The 20,224-nt window shown below is 42.3% G+C and overlaps 1 long non-coding RNA gene across 2 annotated transcripts; it reads left to right on the top strand.

The window, feature by feature from the left end:
* The first annotated feature begins 2,083 nt into the window (after nucleotides 1-2,083).
* On the top strand, nucleotides 2,084-19,906 carry LOC129629949 (uncharacterized). Of its 2 annotated transcripts, none has more exons than XR_008703427.1 (3): nucleotides 2,084-2,203; nucleotides 8,561-8,707; nucleotides 19,606-19,906. It is a non-coding gene; the product is annotated as an uncharacterized LOC129629949 (long non-coding RNA). The 2 variants fall into 2 exon arrangements; XR_008703426.1 differs by lacking the exon at nucleotides 19,606-19,906 and adding an exon at nucleotides 12,526-12,771 and having other exon boundaries at nucleotides 8,561-8,703.
* The last annotated feature ends 318 nt before the right edge of the window (nucleotides 19,907-20,224 follow it).

Genomic DNA, 20,224 nt, shown 5'->3' with positions numbered 1-20,224 from the left:
GGAATGATGCTGAAGCTGAAACTCCAGTACTTTGGCCACCTCATGTGAAGAGTTGACTCATTGGAAAAGACTCTGATGCTGGGAGGGATTGGGGGCAGGAGGAGAAGGGGATGACAGAGGATGAGATGGCTGGATGGCATCACTGACTCGATGGACATGAGTCTGGGTGAACTCCGGGAGTTGGTGATGGACAGGGAGGCCTGGCATGCTGTGATTCATGGGGTTGCAAAGAGTCGGACACGACTGAGCGACTAAACTGAACTGAACTGAACTCTTAACTAAGTCTCCCCCTGCCCCACCCTCCCCCGGGCCCCTGTAAAGTGACACACTTTACACCTGATCATATTCATTGGCTAGAGCATGTCTTGTGGCCATGCTTATCTTCAGGGGGATGAAGAAGTTCAATCCGTCCTTGTGCCTGCAGGATAAGAGAACCAGACGTGTCGATGACCTCCTTGATGACCTACACAGCTCCTCAGAGAGCTTCCAAGTTGCCACCTTCCAACTCATCCTTTATTGAGGCTTGGAACCCTTGAGAATCAATAGAAACCTTTTGTTTTTTTGGGTTTCACAGGAATTAAAAATCAAAATAAATAACTTTTTAATTTTAAACCCATAATCAAGATGATTTATATCAATAAAAATTTAAATTTATTATGTAAGTATCATTTTTTAAAATGTTTTTGGCTCCACTCAGTGATCAGAAGTAATCAGTGCATTCCTTTCTGAATGTCATCTGTAAATAGATGGCTGAGGTAAGCAGTCCTCTGTGTTTATAGTTGCCAGGTCTGTTCTTGTTTCTGATGCTTCCTGTACCTCACAATCACTTGGAGGCCCAGCAGCTCAAAGACACCTCCCTAGAGCAGAGTCACTTTAAATTCATGGGCTGTGAGGTCCCACTCTTTATTTCTGCCCTATACCTGATTAGACTCTGTTGGTTGCAAAATAAGACCCCAGGCTATTCCAAAGCAGGCAGGAAGCTGACCTCCTCACTCAATTGTCCTGTTTCTCACTCCCCTCAATAATTCCCCTCCCTTTAAAGAATTAATTATCTAACCATAAGAATATGAAGTTTATTCACCAGTGTAGTGAGTTTGGTCGGAGAAGGCAATGGCACCCCACTCCAGTACTCTTGCCTGGAAAATCCCATGGACGGAGGAGCCTGGTAGGCTGCAGTCCATGGGGTCGAGAAGAGTCGGACACAACTGAGCGACTTCACTTTCACTTTTCACGTTCATACATTGGAGAAGGAAATGGCAACCCACTCCAGTGTTCTTGCCTGGAGAATCCCAGGGACAGCGGAGACTGGTGGGCTGCCATCTATGGGGTTGCACAGAGTTGGACACGACTGAAGTGACTTAGCAGCAGCAGCAGCAGTGAGTTTGGTATTCAACTCTTTCAGTCCAAGTCAATGGACTGTTACTCTGATGTGTGAGATAAGAGCCAACCATTATGTGACTGGAAGAGCCTTTGCATTAGAGTCTGAAAGTTGTCAGTCTCGTGTTCAAGCTATGTTACCTTGTAAAAGTCACTGTGCCTCTCTGAACCTTTATTGGTGAGATTAGGATAATTATATTTACCTACCAGGGTGGAGTTTCCTGTCTATATGATGTAAATTATATCTACCTCTCAGGGTCATGGGGATTTAAGTTATTTTGACAAAGACAATTTCTGGGAAATATATAAGTATGTATATCCCAAGCTGGAAACTTTTTCCCTCCTTTTTTGCTTGCTAATTAAGAGTCATAAATAAAATGCTGACGAGCTGCAGTCTGCCGTCTGTGCTGTAGCTGGAGGGCTGTTTTGACTTTGCCTGACAAATGGCTAACCAGCCGCTCCCGCCATGCCCAACTCAAGTGTTCAGCACTGAGAAATCCAGCTACTGCCAACAGCATCTTATAAACTTGTCACTGTTTACTTACTCGGTGACAGTGTTTTTGTTCACTGATCATCCCTGAGATTTCACCCATCAGGGTGTGTCTGTTTCCCTCAAAATGCCATTTAAACACAATCATTTCCCAAACCACATGAAAGTACTGAAGATCCCTAAGTGAGACTTGGTGCCTTTACAGTTCATCCCCATTGCAATGCAGGTGGGGTGGAATGTTGTCTTTACAAAGCAGTAGCTAGATATACCTGGGAGTTTATTCAATGGGCAGAAACTTCAGAGTTGCTTCAGTATACTACTAGCCAAGATTCCCAGGTAACCGGTTCGGTGGTTTTGCAAGGTGGTTGATGGTATGTTGGTAAATTGAAATGAGCCATGGTGGGAGTGTTTGTGCATGTGTGCTAAATTGCTTCAGTCGTGTCTGACTCTTTGTGACCCCTATGGACTGCAGCTTGCCAGGCTCCTCTGTCTGTGGGGTTCTCCAGGCAGGAATACTGGAGTGGGTTGCCATGCCCTCCTCCAGGGGATCTTCCAGACCCAGGGATCAAATCTGAGTCTCTTACATCTCTTGCATTGGCAGGCAGGTTCTTTACCACTAGCGTGGGAGTGTTTGCAGCATGAAAATTGGCAAACACTACAAAATCTGGCTTTTTCTCCTGGAGAGCTGGTTGCTAAACATTTACAAGCTCACCACTGTGCAGTATAACCAAGTCTTTGTGCACCTCGGTTAAACCCAGATACGACTGAGGATGGGAGAAAGGACACTAGAAATCAGAAGTATAAATGCAACTGTGGAGGTGAGTTAAGGAAGAAGGAGTCAACTTTCTTGAGCCCGTACTGTGCGCCAGGGTCTACTAGATGTAATCTAGATGATTGGGATTGATACATACCAGGAGGTGTTTAGCAAGTTAATGGAGAGGGCCTACCAGAAATGTATTCACTTGGAGGATAGAGAGACTCCCAGAGCCTGACTCAAGCCTGGTCATAAGAGAGGAGGGACAATTCAAGGTACAGCAACGTGCTTTTCACTCTGGTTTCTATCCAGGCCCAGACTGAGACTGGTGGAGGCTGTTTTGGGGAAGGGGTTTAAGTAAAAGCTGAAAAGGCTGTTTCATCAAGACTGTAGTACCATGCAGCGTGTTTAGATTTGGCATCTTGTTTGTTCCAGGACCTTAGCTGTAGCACTGTGGGGACAACAGAGGCTCGGCTTACCCCCTGGAGCTCAGTGAGGTGGGCTCACTTGTGAGCACTTTTACAAGAGTACTTTGCAGAGGGCTACAGTGCTGTATGAGCAGATAGGGGCAAGGGTCAGTAAAATTTATTCATGTGACCTCGTATGTACCTTAGCTGATAAGGCAAGGGGGAAGCTTGGTGGCATATATATTTTCTCAGTGTGTTCTCACAACAACCATATGAGAAAGGCACTATTATATTCATCTTATAAGAAAATGGAGAAACTAAGGATCAGAGAGCTTGATCAACTTGCCTGATATGATGCAGAAAGTGAGTAGAAGAAGGATTTCCCTGGTGGCCTAGTGGTTAAGACTCCACACTTTCACTGGAGGGGGCATGGGTTCAATCCCTGGTCGGGGAACTAAGATCCCACATGCCAAAAAAAAAAGTAAGTGGAAGAGCTGAGATCCAAACTTGGCGTTGTCTGACTTCAAACACCCCTAGGGTCCCCCTGTGTCCTTCCTTTACCCCGTGTCTCTGGATATTCTTCTGTCCTGTCCTTCTTTCTGGTCTTGGGGAAAAAATTATCTCTCTTCTCTCTAAGGTCAACCTTTTTACTTGTGTCTACGATTTCTGTACCCTCCCATTTTCTGCCCCAGAGTCTTTTTAAAGCACTCCCTTGCTCTGTTGTTCATCTTTGATCTGTCCCTCGCCACAGACTTCTTTCCCTCTATCACTTGAAGTGAGAGGCTGTATTGGTTCCTTCATCAGTCTTCTCTCTTAGCCTTTTAGCCACATTTTACACGGTTCAGATTCTTCTTTATTCTTGAAACTCTCCACACTCAGCTTCTATGACTCGATTTTCTCAGCCCTCTGTTACTCCTCTGGCCACTTCTGGCTCCTCTCCCTTTGTCTAATCCTTGAACTGTAGGCACTATTCCAAGAGTCTGGTGTTGGTTCTCTTCCTCTTCCTCAGTCTTTCCCCTTTGAGGTTCCCTTTGGCCTCAGCTCTCCACGCAGAAAATCCCAAATCAATAATCCACAGGTCTGATTGGGAAATGAATAGAAATAACTTGACTGGGTCTCTAGGGCCAAGAGCAGTCTCTGGCATAGAGTGAGCACTCAATAAACAAATGGATTTCAGATGAAGAGAACATTGTGAATGGAGCTTGAGCATATGTGAATTGATTTATTTGAAGGTTACCCCCTTTAGGGACTGAATTCATCAAAGTCAGGAACTGTGCCTTTCCCCCATTTTTGATTTCTGATCCAGCATAATACATAATAGCTGTTCAATAAATGTCCCTTGAATGAATGAGTCCAAGCTTGCTAATAACTCAGCACAGAATTGTGGCAGTCCTTATATAGGAACTTAGACTTCATTCTATGTGCAGTGGGCTTGGAGCCATCCAAAGGTTTTTCTCATTTGAGTAAACTCAATTGGAGCCGAGCTCTAGGATGACTCATCTGGCTGTAGTCAGTGTTCAGAGCCTTGCACCATCTTCCTCCCTTGCCCTTGCTATTCTATCTCTAATCCATGGTCCAATCTTGTTGATTTTACTTAAGAATATGGCTTTATGACTTGTGTCTGTGTCTGAGTTTCTATTCTCATGGCCACCTCCCAAGGTCAGCCCTAATTACCTCTTGTCTGGGTTTCAGTGCTGGTCACTCTCACTCCAGCCACTGTTCTGTATGCCACAGGCTTTGGCTATTCTACTAACAGTTGGCTTTGTGTTTGAAAAGAAAGAAAAAAAGAACAAAGCTGAATTGGTTCTGGGAAAGCAAGGATAAAGAGGACTAATATAACTCTCCATTTTCTGCCTTTAATCTTATAGGTCCTTTAAATCTGCTTACTGCTTCAGTTTTACCCTTGAATTGCCTGAGTGGATTTATCCCTTCATTTTCTTCTTATAACAAAGACTAGGATTTCATCCCCACAATAAAGCCAAGTTGTAGGAGAAAGAGAGTGGACCATTGGAAAGGTTGTGCTTAACTATGATGTTAAAGAGACCAGAGGAAATGTTCTGTCTTTTCAAAAGGAAGAACAGTCTTTTAGGAAAGGGAGGACAAGGGAAGGCAAAAAGTAAGAGATAGGGAGAAGATCTTTAGATAATAGATGAAGGGAAGAAAAAAAGAGAGAAGAGCTGAGCTTCTGTCATTTTTTCATAGGTAATTTTGGGTAAACAGGCCCTTTCTGAAAATACTTTTTTAGAACTTTGTGGGTCCAGAGTTTACGCTAGTAAAATTAGTGAGCTGATGCGCTTTAGGGGACCTCTTTGGGGATTCCCACACTTAAAAAAATTAAGCCAGTGTTATGCAAAGTGTGACCTGCCTTCTGCAAGGAGTTAAGTACAAAAATGACAATAAGTAGGAACTTTTTAGTAATTGTACATTGCCGCTGAGATGGGCTGAAGGTAGGTGGTACCAGCTGGAGAGAGCCAGTTACAGGCATTCCTTCCCATCTCTGTGGCTAACTTCAGATTGGTATCTTGGAATCAGTCATGACAAGAAGTATTTTTATCTAGCAAATGGGCAAATGCCACAGATCAGGACTCCTCCTCCCCCACACCCTGGGTGCTGAACATTTACCAGCTCACCACTGCCTAGCTGCCATATCCACACACCTCATCAGGGGACACTATTGAATAGAATGTTGTTAAGTTTGCACAGTGAGTTGCTTGTGGCTGCTGCTGCCTACTTAGCAAGCATAGTAAGATCATGTATCCGTCAGCCAAAGAATGGGGGAAAACTGGTTCTTCACCACGGGGAATTTGAGATGCACTGCCTTAGATCATCCTCAGCTTGTTCAAGCATTCCAGCAGAGGTCATCATGATAATCACATGGAGTAGCCCACAGGTTTAGAAACCTGCTACTCCAGGTAGCTGGATCCAGGGCAGCATAGAGAAGCAGAGAAGTGGTGTGTGAAATAGATGAAGGTGTGTGTAATTAGTCTACCAAGCTGCTATAACAGAAGACCATGCACTGGATGGCTTAAACAACAGAAATGTATTCTCTTGTAGTTCTGGAGGCTGGAAGTCCAAGATCAAAGTGTTGGCATTCTCTCCTTGGCTTGCTGATCGCTGACTTTTTGCCATGTCCTTACGTGGTCTTTCCTCTGTGCATGAGCAGCTCTGGTGTCTCTTCTTTTTCTTATATGGACATTGGATTAAGGGCCCACCCTTTTGACCTTATATAACCCGAATTACCTCTTTTAAGGCCCTGCCTCTAAATATAGTGACACAGGAGGGTTAGAGCTTCATGAAATTCAGCTCATGAATTTTAAGGCACACAATTTAGTCTGTGACAGTGTTGACTGTCAGTGTTGACTCTCTGGACTCATGTTGCATTCCAGTCAAGCATGGTGTGATGACATGAAACTCATTATGAGGAGGCCTCAACTTCACTCTAGGGATATCTTCTCACTTGTCCTGGATGCAGCTTTCACTTACCAGCAATCTCCAACCTCACCAGGTGCTTCCCCTCTGTTGGTTCCCATCTCTCCCATCTAGTCTTCTCTGACTCCTCCTGCTTAGAGAGGAGTCTCCCTCACCTGACTCACCCTAGTGCTCTTGCTGTGTATTGTTAAGTTGGTGATGAATCTTTGCAATGCCTTTCCTGATATCATCTCAGTATATACACTGCATGTATTTAGGGCCTATCTACCCAGCTGGGATGTAGGTACCTTAAGAAGTGGATATCTCACTCTTCTTGACACCCAACCTCCTCCATTCAGTGATTAATTAGCTGTGTGCCTTTTATAGACTAAGAAGTCGATGAATATTGTAGAGTTGATGTAGCTTTTCCTAAAACAGTTAAGGTCATCATACACTCAGAGATGTATGTGGAATCAAATTCATAGCAGTAAGTACTGAGACTTATTTCCCCTTTATTGTGGGTATCGAGCCAGAATTTTCCAGTAAATGCTCCTGCAATGTCATTTGTGGATGTCATTGTTCCAGTGAGTCATTATGATTTTTAACTCTGACTCTGACACAAAAGAAACCTGGATTCGAGTTCTGGTTTTCCCAGTTACTGCTGTCTGGCTTTGAGTAAGTTATCTAAATTCTGTAAGGCTCAGTTTCTTCATCTGTAAATTACGAGTAATAATTTTTTCACCTTACTTCACAGAGTGGTGACAAAGGAGTAAAAGAGACATGAGTAGCACTATGTGGATAGCAGATGTCCATCATTAATATCACTCTGGTACACAGAGGGAAAAAAAGGTAGAAATCTTAACAGTAGATATCAATCTCCACTCCTCAGAACCAGGAGTAACATGAAAAGAAAAACATTTGCACACCATCAGAGGGTCATCTGTGCAAATAGTACATTTAGTGCCCGATGCCAAGTGCTCCTGGATTAAGAATATTGTAAAGAATCCAGAAGAAACACTTTACTATCTATGACGTGTGTGCTAAGTAACTTCAGTCGTATTCGACTCTGTGTGACTCCATGGACTGTAGCCCCCCAGGCTCCTCTGTCCATGGGATTTTCCAGATAAGAATACTGGAGTGGGTTGCTGTGCCCTCCTCCAGGGGATCATCCCAACCCAGGGATTGAACCCGTGTCTCTTAAGTCTCCTGTGTTGCCAAGCAAGTTCTTTACCACTAGCACCACCTGGATGGGTTGACTTCTAAGCAACCTTTGGCCTTCTTGTGTTGTCATCAACCCCCTTCTCAAGTCCCACTTCCTTTTGTAAAGCATAAAACATCTTTGCCTACAAAACACTGTACATGTGTGGAGTTCTGTTATTCCGGAGGCCATTGGGTTGCATAGGAAGTACAACATCATTAACTGGAGATAAGTCAGCATGACATTTGTCTTGAAGTTAAGAATAAAATAAAGTTAAGGAACTTTCCCTGCAGTCCAATGGTTAAAACTCTGCCTTCCAATGCAGAGGGCTTGGGTTTGATCCTTGGTCAGGGAACTAGGATCCTGCATGGCCCATGGTGTGGCCACAATTTTTTAAAAATTTAAAAAAGGCTTCCCTGGTGGTCCAGTGGCTAAGAATCCTCCTGCCAATGCAGGGGACACAGGTTTGATCCCTGGTCTGGGAAGATCCCACATGCCTTGGAGCAACTAAGCCTGTGTACCACAACTACCAAGCCACAAGAGAAGCCACCACAATGAGAAGCCCACACACCACAATGAAGAGTAGCCCCTGCTTGCTGCAACTAGAGAAAGCCCAAGTGCAGTGACTAAGACCTAGCACAGTCCAAAAAAAAAAAAAACCCTTCAAAAAAACACTCTACAGTCTAAGTTAAACTTCTAAATGTTCCAGAGCAAGCTTAGGTGGGAACACTCCTGTACAGAGAGCATGAAGGCATTGAGTGGGAAGACAGTGTGATCCTGTGCTTCTCTAGGCCAGCTGGTGCAAAGCAGAGGCCTCCTAAAAGACACAAAGTGGCTTGTCAGCTTTTCTACGTGTTCTAACAAGTTAGAAGTACATCCCAAAAGGTATACTGCAATATTAAAGTTCATTTATGTACACGATAAAGTTTCCCCTGTGTGTCCTGCAGGCTGGGAAGTGTCCATGGGTTGATCCCTTTGTGAATTACATGGAGCTGACAGGGCTGAAACCCACAGTGACCCAGATGAGGATTGAAGCTTGTGCTGAAAGAGTGGCTGCCGCCCCAAACATGTAAGTAAGTAATATTAATCCCCACTGAGCAGAGTGGTGCAAAATTATTAAGGCTGCTTCCTGAAGAAACTTCTAATGCAGTGTGTAATGAAAATGTCAGGTGTGTGAGTTATTAGGCGCTGCCCTGCTGCTCTGAAGCACCAGGTATTTCTCTACCTGTTATCCAAGCAGCAGAGTCTTGTGAGGAAGGCAGTTGGGCCTGAGGAGAGCAGGCAGTTGTTTGTGCTGAGAGGATCATAGAGTGAGTGACAACAGTGAAGCTGGCCTGAGGAGAGGGTGGCATGTCTGTGGTGGAGATGACGTGAAAAGGGGTGTGTGGGGAAGACGCGTGGGAGGATGACCCTGACTGGTCTTTGACCCTGCATAATGTCATGACCCAAATCATCTGGCCCTGTGGATTTAAAAAATTGTTCTCAGGGCAGCTTTCATTATTAGGAATTCAGATGGGATCATTGCAGAAAGAAAGATGTTTACGGCTATTTCTGTAGTCGTTCTAGAAATGCAAACTCAGTGTTCAGCATTTATTTACATGTATTATTTATTTTGGACCTCATAGAGGTTTGCATCTCTCCAACCCATGTGTTGCTTATCTCAGCCAGATTCTTGGAGGCTCTCTGGCTTCCTCTCTTCTCTCAGTCATGTCCAGTCATTGTCAAACGGCACTGAGCAAGTTGATCTTTCTTGGTCTCCATTTCCTTGAGCACTACCTTTGTTGTGTTCCTTATAGTCTGTCTTATTTTCTCTTTACCACTTTCCTTGCCTGTACTCTGTCTTGTCTAGACTTTCTTCTCTCTGGTCTCCCTCATTCCATCTCTTCCCCTTTGACCTTCCTACCCAGAGCATAGCAGGAGAATAGCTAACACCATTTACTAGATGCTTTTTATGTGCTAAGCCTTGAGTAGGGGGTGTTACGTACGTCGTATCGAATGTTTCAGTAACCTTGGAAATGGTATTGTTACTTCCACTGTTCAGCTTGGGAGGTTCTATCCACACTGGCTAATGAGAGTCATGGCTAGAAATTATAACCTAGGGTTGGTGAACCTCACAGTTCATGCTGTTCCCAACATGTGCTGCTTTCTCTGCTTAGAAATCTTCAGTGGCTCCCATTGCCTGATTGGTAGATCAAATCAGGTGTTTTTTTTTTGTTTTTGTTTTTGTTTTTTCTTTTGAAGTCCAGGCTCTTGTATCTCAGCATTGAAGACCCTTTAAAAATCTAGTTTACTGTATTTCTAGGCTCTCCTGTCAAGCCCTGTCACACACCCTACTATTTAGCCAGAAAAAAAAACGAATAGCCAAACAAACAAAAAGCCTATTTTTATTTACATGCATATTTTCTTTCCTAAGTGCTTTTATACATGCTTTTTTTTTCTGCCTGCTGCAGAGACTCTGTCATTCCTTCCTCTGTGTAAGTAAGTGCTGCCCAAGGAAACACTGAACAGAGTTTAGCTGGAGATCCATTTATTTTCTGGTTCACAAAGGGTATATTGGATCTTTATTAAATAGTCTAAAATGTTCTTTCAATAATGTTTTTCTTTAATATCTTTTTAAAAGACATTTAAAGTGAATCAGAAAGCAATTAAATGATTAATTGCTGCAGCCAGATTCTGCTGCCCTCAGCCCCTGTGGATGCTATCTGACCGATTAACCTCTGTTTCTGAGCTCTGTCTGATTGAAGAAGGCAATGACGGAAAACGCTTGGCCTATCACATGACTGATCTTTGCTGTCATGAGCCATCGTTTTCTAACTGCAAGCTTTCATTTTCAAAGTCCTGGCATAATTTCAGGAGCTGTAAACCCTCATGTGAGTAAGTGAGCAGTAAGAACTGGCAGTTTTTCAATCTCAAGTCTCCTCAGCTTTAAACGTACATTTAGCTGTGATTTTTTTTTCCCCCCACCTTGAGTTGGGCATTCTTTTTGATAAATAAAATAGAGTAGAGGTGAATTCGACTGAGACAAATATGAGTTGGTCCAATTAGGGCTGACTTTAGAAAAAAGCCACAGCTGCCGCAACATTAATTCCATAGTCAGGTTAGGAGGTGAGAGAGGAGTAGTGAATATATGGGGTTCCTAGTTTTCCTTCCACACCCAGGGCCACAGGGTGGGGAGCACTGAAAATGCAGCTGAAAATTATGAGTACGTTGATGGAGATGACCCATGCTCCAGTTCTGATGTCTTGGGGAAGGTCAAGGAGTAACTTCTCCAAGGTCTGACTCTGAATAGAAGGGCTTTGTGAAATATTAGGGAAGGAGATATCATTGGAAATATTATTTTCCTAGTTATAATGCTTAAGTAGTTGGAATTCAATTTAATGCACAAAATAATTGTTCTTAGTGCATTTTTTTCTGGACAGTGTGATTAATATTATTTACATTAAGGGGTGGGTAATCTGAAAACAAAAATGTGAATATACAATGAAGGACTTCCTCAAAGATTTGTTCCTGCTTGATGGTTTTATTCTTAAATTTGTATACCAAGTGTTTTGTTATCCTCTTTTTATTTCTTAGCTTTTAAAACAAAGTAGCGAAAGGAGGATAGAGGAGGGAGAGAAGCTGTGCATACTACAAGAATGTTACAGTCGGCAGTATGATGAAAGCTAATTGTAATTTCATACTAAGGTTTTGATTCTGCAACCGGTTTTTGTTTTTGTTTTCTTCTCCTTTATCATCATATCTAGCAAATAATTATTGACCAACCAGTGTCCTTATGATACCATTTTAGCAAATTTGATATAAGAAATCCTATAAGGAAAAAAACATATTTTCGTTGTATGAAGCTCTTTTAGAAGACAGTTGCAGACAGCCACAGAAATAGTAGTAGCTTACATTTGTGGAGTCCTCACAATTTGCCAAGCCCTACTCTAAGTGCTTTGTATAGTATTAGCTCCTTTAAATCCCTCTCAACAACTGTGTGAGAATGGTACTATTATCCCTATTTTATAAGTGAGAAAACTGAGGCGCAAGGAGATTAAATTACTCATCTACATTCACATAGGTGACTGGATCCATAATTTGAACCCTGTCAGTCTGAATCCAGAATAAAAAGGTAAAACAAATATAACCATAATGAAACTAACATTGCTCTTTTTAGATTGCCTAAATTTGCTATCACCACCAGTGAACTCTGAATGGTGATTAGTATAGAACTTGTAAGACTAGAAGAGGAATTGTTAGAGAAGAGAGATGGTGAAAGAGAGCGAAAAAAAGTGAAGATGTTAGCAAAAGCACCTGTGTGGGTTCCGAGGTAAGGATTCCAGGAGGTGGGGTGGTGGTACCCTCTGTGTATGATCAGCTGGGCCACAGCCTGGACGGGTGGGCAGTGAGGCCCAGTGGACCAAGGAGTGTGGCTGCTGGCTGATTTTTTCACTCAGTGCACTGCTTTCCTGCTCCTCTGCTGAGATAGGTAATGCCGACAGCTCGCTTTGAATTCCATTCCATCTGAAGCACTTTTAGATTTGCAGTTCACATCTCCTTCTGCAGAGCCAGAATGTGTTTCTTTTCTCAGACCTCTTACTGCCTCAGAACACTTAGGACAGGCCCACCATCCTTTGTCTAAACACAAGGAGCCAGATATGTTTAGAAAGCCAAAATTTTCTAGGTTTTAGAAAGGTAAAATGGTAGTTGTCTCATATATTGTATATTATTTCCAGTGGAGTCTGGATCAGCACCCCATACTCAAATATTTTATTTCCACCACAAAATGTATGTGTCATCACACTTTGAGTGAGACAAAGAATGACTATCCTCAGCTATATGTTAAGAAGGTCAGATTTTGCCACCAGAAGAATTTTTGTGCCAAATTTATGAGACAAACTTTTGGTTGCAGGGCTTTTTGGATTTTGGAATTGAGGTTGGGGAATATGGAATGTATCATCATCAATTCCTTCCACTCTAACTTGGCAAGAAGTTGACAAAGCTGTTCCTGCATTTCCTACACTGGCCAGGAAGGAGTCTGACTTGGGCTGAGCCTGAAGAACCTCAGGTCTCGTCTTCTGATTCAAGGTTTTAGTTGGGAAGGCAGACAATCTGGAAATAGAGTCAATATCTATACACTCTATATTCCCTGCAGGTTTGGTGGACAAAAAGTAATAAAGAAAATACAAACTCAGGAAAGACGAGATTCGGGGGTTTTTTGTGTGGTGTTTTTTTTTTTTTTAATTTGAAAAACTTATTTTCTCTAGTTAGAAAAGCCTCTCCCCTTCTCTTGGGAATCACTTAACTTAGCTTGGAGAACCACAGATTAAAGCACAATACAGTGAATATTATTAAAAAACAACCTGAAAAATGCGTTATCCCGAAGATTTAGCAGCGAATTTTCTGTTGCCTTTACTTCTTACATCATTTTTTTTTTTTTTTGGTCTCAGTGTATAACCTTCTTTAAATTTTATGTCCTGTTCTCAAATTCCTCCTGGGTTTAATGACTAATCTGTATTTGTGTTTCCCCTGTGAAGCCTATAGAAGTAAAATCATAAATTAATGGCATATGTTTGTAGCTGTAAACAGGGGACAGATTCAGAAATATACAAACATGCCAAGTGCCCTGTTTCCTAGAGCTGCAATGCTCAATTCCCAATCAACCTTAGATTTACAAGCCTAATCAAATGGCCCAGTCTGTTTCTGTTGAAAAGCTGTACAATGTGTATAATCTTTCACCTGACCTAAATCTCTAGTAAACCTTGGAAAGTAAGCTCCTTTGTGGAGCTAGTCACTTTGTTGGATGAAGCTAATGCCCCTTTCTCAGCCCCCAGGCTACCATTTCACGTGCTATAGGACAAGTGGCAAAGGGACAGCCTGTGGTACTTTACGTAGGAGGACGGTCCTGACTGCTGACCTAGGTCTGTCATAGTAGGACTGTGCTGAGTCACTTGCACTTTGCCCCCAGGTCTTCCTTCCATTGACAGAGGAGCCTGGTAGGCTACAGTCCATAGGATCACAAAGAGTCGGACACGGCTGAGCACAAAGGCACACACGATACTTCAGTAAACCTTCTTTACAAATAGGGTATGATTTTGGAAGATAATGGTACCAAAGATTTATTCACCACCTCTCTGGGTCAGCCATGCATTCTTTGAAGCTCTCTCCACCTATGAACTCATTTAATCCTTTTAACAAGCAAAGAAAGAGGCAGGAAGTGTTATGATCTTCGTCTTAGGATGCAAAAGTTCCAAAAAAGCAAAACTTGAATTTTCCAGGTACCATCAAGTATTTACATAGCTTTTACATTGTATTTACAACTATTTACATAGCACTGAAATTGTATTAGGTATTATAAGTAACCTAGAGATGATTTAAAGTACACGCGAGGATGTGCATAGATTATATGCAAATACTATGCCATTTTATGGGGCTTTCCTGATAGCTCAGTTGGTAAAGCTACCCACTTCAGTATTCTGGCTTAGAGAATTCCATGGACTGTATAGTCCATGGGGTCGCAAAGAGTCGGACACGACTGAGTGACTTTCACTTTACTTTTTTGTGTGTGCCATTTATATGAGGGACTGAAGCATCCAGGATTTTAGTATCGGTGGGGCCCTGGAACAGACCCTGGTGGATTCCAAGGGACCACTGTATCAAGAAAGGATATAAATGCAAATATGTGTGGACTTTGGAGATTACATTTCAGGGTGAACTAGAGGCTGCTGCCTGGGCAAGACTAGATGGAAAGCTGATAAGGAGGAAGGTGGAGAATGCCAGAAGTGATGAGAAAAGAAAGCTTGGTGTGTAAGAAAAAGCTTGTGATTAAGGAAAGTGATGAACAGAGCTTAGGTTAGGTACTGAAATGAGCAGTCACGCCCTGTGAATTGGATTGCTGAAAGTAGGGTTAGAGAAAAGTAGAAAAGAAATCAATTGAGTCAGGCAAGATCAGAGAACCAGAATGGAAACTTTCCATTTGAAATGGCCAGAGCTCAAAGGACCCAGGAAGAGACTCTCAAGGCTTTATGTAGATGAAGTCCAGAGAAATAAAAAACTTATGTGTAATTTAAAAAAAATAAAGTTTATGAAGTTAGTAGATCTGAGAAAAGCAAAGAATTACGGCAAAGCATTTTTATCAGGTACTTTGCCTTGCCCTCAACTAGATGGATTCAAAACTGGTTGAGTGACCTTTCTCCAAAGGTGCTTCCTGGTGGATTACTGTCAGCCTGGTGGCCTTGCTCTTTATTTTATAAAGCTAATGCTCTGACAAAACTCTGACACTATGTGTCACCAAATGATGTTGATCTCATTTATCCTATGTGTCCATTTCATCATTATCTAATTGGTTGTTAACATGGGTTCCCAGGTGAGCCTCAGGGGGTCCATGAATCCTCTAAAATTATGATAATAGGTTTCTACTCACATTTCTGTATGCCTTGCTAGACTGTGAGCAACCAGAGGGGATAAGGCAAGTTGTAACTGGGAACAGAAGAGCAGTGTATGTATTGAGCTATAATTCACTCATTCATTCATTCTACCTTTTCTTGAGTATCTCTAACATGCTTACAATCAGCTACTGGGCACACAGGAAAGAGGGGTCAGAATAAATTAACAAAGAGCAAAATAATAATAATTGTCATTATAATGTGATTTTGATGTAGTCTGGAGGCTTGAGGTTATCTTCCTAGAGAGGACATTTTACTGCAGCTGTTTTTGGAAGGACACATAGGAATCAGTTGGGTTGGTGGTCCAGCAGGAGAAGGGAAGGGCATTCCAGGAACAGAGGTGAGAAATAGCATACCTTTGGTGGTTAAATGGGGTGGCTATGGCAAAGGGCATATTGTAGGGGCTGATGTAGACAGGGCTAGGTGGTGACAGGCCTTTTATACCATGTTAAGAATTTATATTTTATTCCCGAGGTCATTGGGGCCATTAGAAAATTGAAAGGGTGTGATATGATTGAATGTTTATTTTGGAAGAATTATATTAGCAGTAATGTGAAGAATGTAATAAGGGGCAAGATGGAGGCTAGGGAGTAGTTTTAGAAGGCTACTACAGTAATCGAAGTGAACAACACAGCTGTGCCATTACTTACTGCTCTTGTTGCTGACATTGACATTGGTGCTGTTTCTCTATCTATTGCTATTACCACTGCCACTACTCCCACAGCAATAGTAAGGCTGATGGGGAGAAGGTGTGAGAAGCTGAAGAGTCTGAGAAGTATAAGTGTGATGTTGTGATTTATAATAAGAAATATATATTTGGCCTTTGTCCTGTTTCTGGCACCTAGCTTCTAAAATCCTTGGAATTTTCCAAGTGATGAGAGCAGTGAAGGTGTCTTGTTGTGTTATTAATGACTGACTTTTAGAAAGTTCCTGCAGGAACCTAAGGAGGAGAACTGCCTGCTAGAAGAACAAATCATGTGATTAGAGTGTTAGAACTTTCAGTCTTGCCTCCTCCCCCGACCCTGCCCCCCCAGCCCCTGGCCTCCAAGGAGGGGAGAGGGTTTGAAGATTGAGTTCAGTCACCAACGACCAATGATTTAATCAATCATGCTTCTGTACTGAAACTTCCATGAACCCCCAAAAAGGACCAGGTTGGGAGAGCTTCAGGTTGATGAACACCTGGAGGTTCAGGAAGAGTGGTTGTCTCAGAGAGCGAGGAAGCTCCATGTCCTTTTCCATACCTTGCCTATGCATCTCTTTCACCTGACATTCCTAAGTTATATCCTTTTATAGTAAACTGATAATCTAGTAAGTGCAATGTTTCTCTTGAGTTCTGTGAGCTTTTCTAGCAAATTAATTGAATCCAAGGAAAGGGTTTTTGGAGCCTCTGATTTATAGGCGATGAGTGAGAAGCACAGGTGACAACTTGGACTTATGATTGGCATCTGAAGTTTGGATCAGGGGGCAGTCTTGTTGGACCGAGGCCTAAACTTGTGGAATCTGAGGCTATGTCCAAGCAGATAGTGTCAGAATTAAGTTGAATTGTAGGAAACACAGTATCACAGAATTGCATGGTGTGGGGGAAAAAGTGTACACGCTGGGGTTGGGTACAGAATCAAAGTAAGGAATGTAGAGGAACTCTGAGAGGTAGAGGAAAATCAGGAGATAATGACCTCCTAAGAGAGGATGGTAAGCACTAACAGGTGATCAGGAAAGATGAAGGGAAAAAAGAATTCAACACGTGTTTGTCTATTGATAAAGAAGTAGAGTTTTCTTTCCAGATACTTCATTAACTTACTGTGATTGGACCAAGTTACACTAGTGGAAAGTAGAGGGTGAAAGGGTTAATACTTTCTCCTGAGACTTTAGAGAGGTAGAGTTTCCTTGGTGGCTCAGACACTAAAGAATCTGCCTCCCATGCAGGAGGCCTAGGTTCGATCCCTGGGTTGGGAAGATCCCCTGGAGAAGGAAATGGCAACCCACTCCAGTATTCTTGCCTGGAGAATCCCATGGACAAAGGAACCTTGTGGGCTACAGTAACACAAAGTCAGACACAACTGAAGTGACTTAGCACGCACACAGGAGACTTGTGTCAATTCCTTGAGTATTTGAGAAATACTTCAACTTCTGGCCAAGGACACGGGTCAATGATGGGTGCCTGTTGTTGAGAATGATGCCCTTGGAAACTTCACCACAGAGGAAAAACTGGCTCGTTTAAATCTGTTCTCAGATAATAAAATACAGGCAAAGACAACCTGCAGAAATACTGCACCGTGATCAGAACATGTACTAATTCACATCTGATAGTTTCAGATACCCCTTATAGAGTCAAGTTAGCAGAAATGAAGTAAAACAAAACTTGTCTTTCAGTTCTCCCCATGCATTTAAAAAATTGTTTCACCCTTGGTTCTTCTGCAACAGCCCAGCAGTCCCAGTGGTGTATATTCAGCGGCAGGTAAGGTGACCACTTGTCTCAGGATCGGCCACCCCTCCTATTCTCTAATTTCTAGGTGTACTTGGGGAGAGATGCAGCCCTGGCACTCCAACCTCTCACCTGATTTGAAGGGTCAAAGCATTTCAGAAATCAGGTCTCAGTGTTAAAACCCTCAGGTGAACTCTGATGGGCTTTATTGTCAGTCAATTCCCTAGAATGCTGAGGAGGAGCAACCAGCTGGCCCACCCATGATTAAAAAACAAAACAAAACAAAACAAAACAAAAACTTCTAAAAACCCACGAGCAGAACTATTTTGAATTATGAATAAGAAGATTAACGAAACATTAGTTTTTGCTATATTTAAAGTATTTTACAAAGGAAAAGTTCCAAGGAGGAGCTGTGCCAAAGGGTACACACAAAATTCAGAATCTCTTACTGTAAAATCCAGACGCTCTCCTGGCATTTACAGAGACCTAGATAACAAATGTGTCCTTCTTGTTTCCTGTAATTGTTATAAAGAAAACAATCCCAGCATCAGTGGAATCTTCCTCAACGACCTCTGAAGTGTCATTTGTCAGTTGAGAGTAAGGCACATGCTTGAAGAAGTTTCAAGTAATTCTCATTTGCACTGGAGTATTTAATCTTTACTAAATCTTGGGATTGACCCCAAGTAAAGATAGGACTGGGCCGACTGAGCTCCCAGCTGACATAGCAACTTACCAGTCATACGAGTGAGCCACCTCAGAGATGGGTCCTCAGGCCCAGGAGGGTCACCCCAGCCAACAGCTGACACCGCTGGAACAGAGATGACAGGTTCCCACTGAGCCCTGCCCAAATTGCAGATTCTGAGCAAATTAAATGATTATCGTTTGGCTAAGTTATAAAGTTTTAGGGTGGTTTTTATGCAGCAATGGGCAATCGGGGCATTTGATTTCCAGAATGCCACACTCCTAGTTTTTTTCCTGCCTCATTGTCACTTTTTCTTGGTCTCCTTTGATGATTCCTCTTCATCTCTCTGTCATTGTTTTCAGCTTTTATTATGGAAAATTTTACTCATGCACAAAATGGTGAAGTATAATGAACCTCCGTGTACCCATTATGCAGCTTTATAGTAATCAGGTCCAATTTTATTTCATTGATGCTCCTACCCACTTCCCTCCATCCCAGCCCATTTATTATTAACCAGATTCTCAGACCATCTTTTTGATATCATATTCTCTTGGTAATCTCACGTAGACTCAAAGCTTTGAATTTCCTTCATAACTGAAGACTCAAATTTATTACCTACACTATATTGCTGTGGCTCAAAGCATGGCTTGTGATACTTCCGTGCCTGAATTAAAATCATGGCTCATCCACAGACTGCTTTTGTGAGCTCAGTTAGTTAATCTCTAATGCCTCAGTTATCCAGTCTGTGAAATAAGAGATGGAACTGAGCAGAACTGTGCAGGCCATCCTCCCTGCCCCCACAAGTACAAAAGCCCCTCCATGTCCCCTGCCTCCCCTATTTATAGAAAAGCTGAAGTCTTCCAGGCCTCTCTGAGTCACAAAAGTGCAGGCTCAAGCAGCTAATGATTAGGATAATAGAGTCATAGACTCGGTGTTTGATGCACGTGCCTGAGTTGTTTTAGGGAGCTTCTAATTGCCACCAGAGGGAAAAAGTTAACTACATGTTGACCAGACTGTAGCTATGACAAAAGCTGCCATATCTTGAGCAGTACTGAACCTATGGCTAGCACAATTCCAAGAACTGGCCTTAGAGAATGAGATTAACCTATAGCTCATAACAATCTATATCTTTGTGGGCATCAGAATAATTGTAGCTTGTTCCACCCATTTATGTAAATGGGCAACTACAACTGTCAGCAAAGAGATGCCACAGACCTATATTGACATCTTCCACTCTAAGAATACAATGCCCTATGTCAGCATGAAGTTACAGAAGATGAACCTTTGCCCATGATCCCATAGAAATGGAACAGCATTCTGACAAGTGGGGATTTGTAAGTAGCTTTGGGCAGGAAAGATGCTCTACTCATCTCTGGCCCTAGCATACCTTTCAGATCTTTCATTCATGCATTACCTTGCCTAACCTGTTGCTTCTTTCTATAGATCAAAGAAGTAGAAATGAAGAATAAGTAATGTATAGATGACCAGATCTCCTCCCTAGCTGCAACTTCAGTAATCTCTTGAACAAACTGTGTGAACAAGCTAACATCTAAGGAAAGATCATAAGAAGTCGACAAACCTGCATGCAGTGGAGGATGGCTGTGACCCCTTATCTCAATGATTAACTGAGATTACTTCCCTTTTACTCTTTAAAAATTTTCATGACTGAGCAGAATCTCTGGAGGTGATTTTGGGGGAATAGTGAGTCCAACCTTTTCTCCAGATTGCCAACCTTATGATTAAGAGCAACTTTCCTTTCTACCAACAACTGGTTTTTGATTTTTGAATGGTGAGTAGCTGGATCTGAGTTTGGTAACAGTGATAATATTTCCTCCTACCTCTTGGGATTGTTGTGAGGGTTAAATGAGTTAGCAAATGTAAAATACTTGTAACAGTATATACACATATATACCTATTGGCTTTATTATTGTATCTCTAGGCTAGACCTCTTGCCTGAAGTCCAGGCTTATACAATCAGTTGTTTATTTGGCATCCTCATTTTGATGTCAAATAGACATCTCAAATTTTTTATTCTAAAATCAAATTCCTGATCTATCCCTCA

This window comes from Bubalus kerabau, chromosome 16 (assembly GCF_029407905.1).
Source record: "Bubalus kerabau isolate K-KA32 ecotype Philippines breed swamp buffalo chromosome 16, PCC_UOA_SB_1v2, whole genome shotgun sequence".
NCBI classification, from domain to species: domain Eukaryota; kingdom Metazoa; phylum Chordata; class Mammalia; order Artiodactyla; family Bovidae; genus Bubalus; species Bubalus kerabau.
Note: the sequence above shows the minus strand (reverse complement) of the source record. Positions and strands in the feature narration are given on the sequence as shown.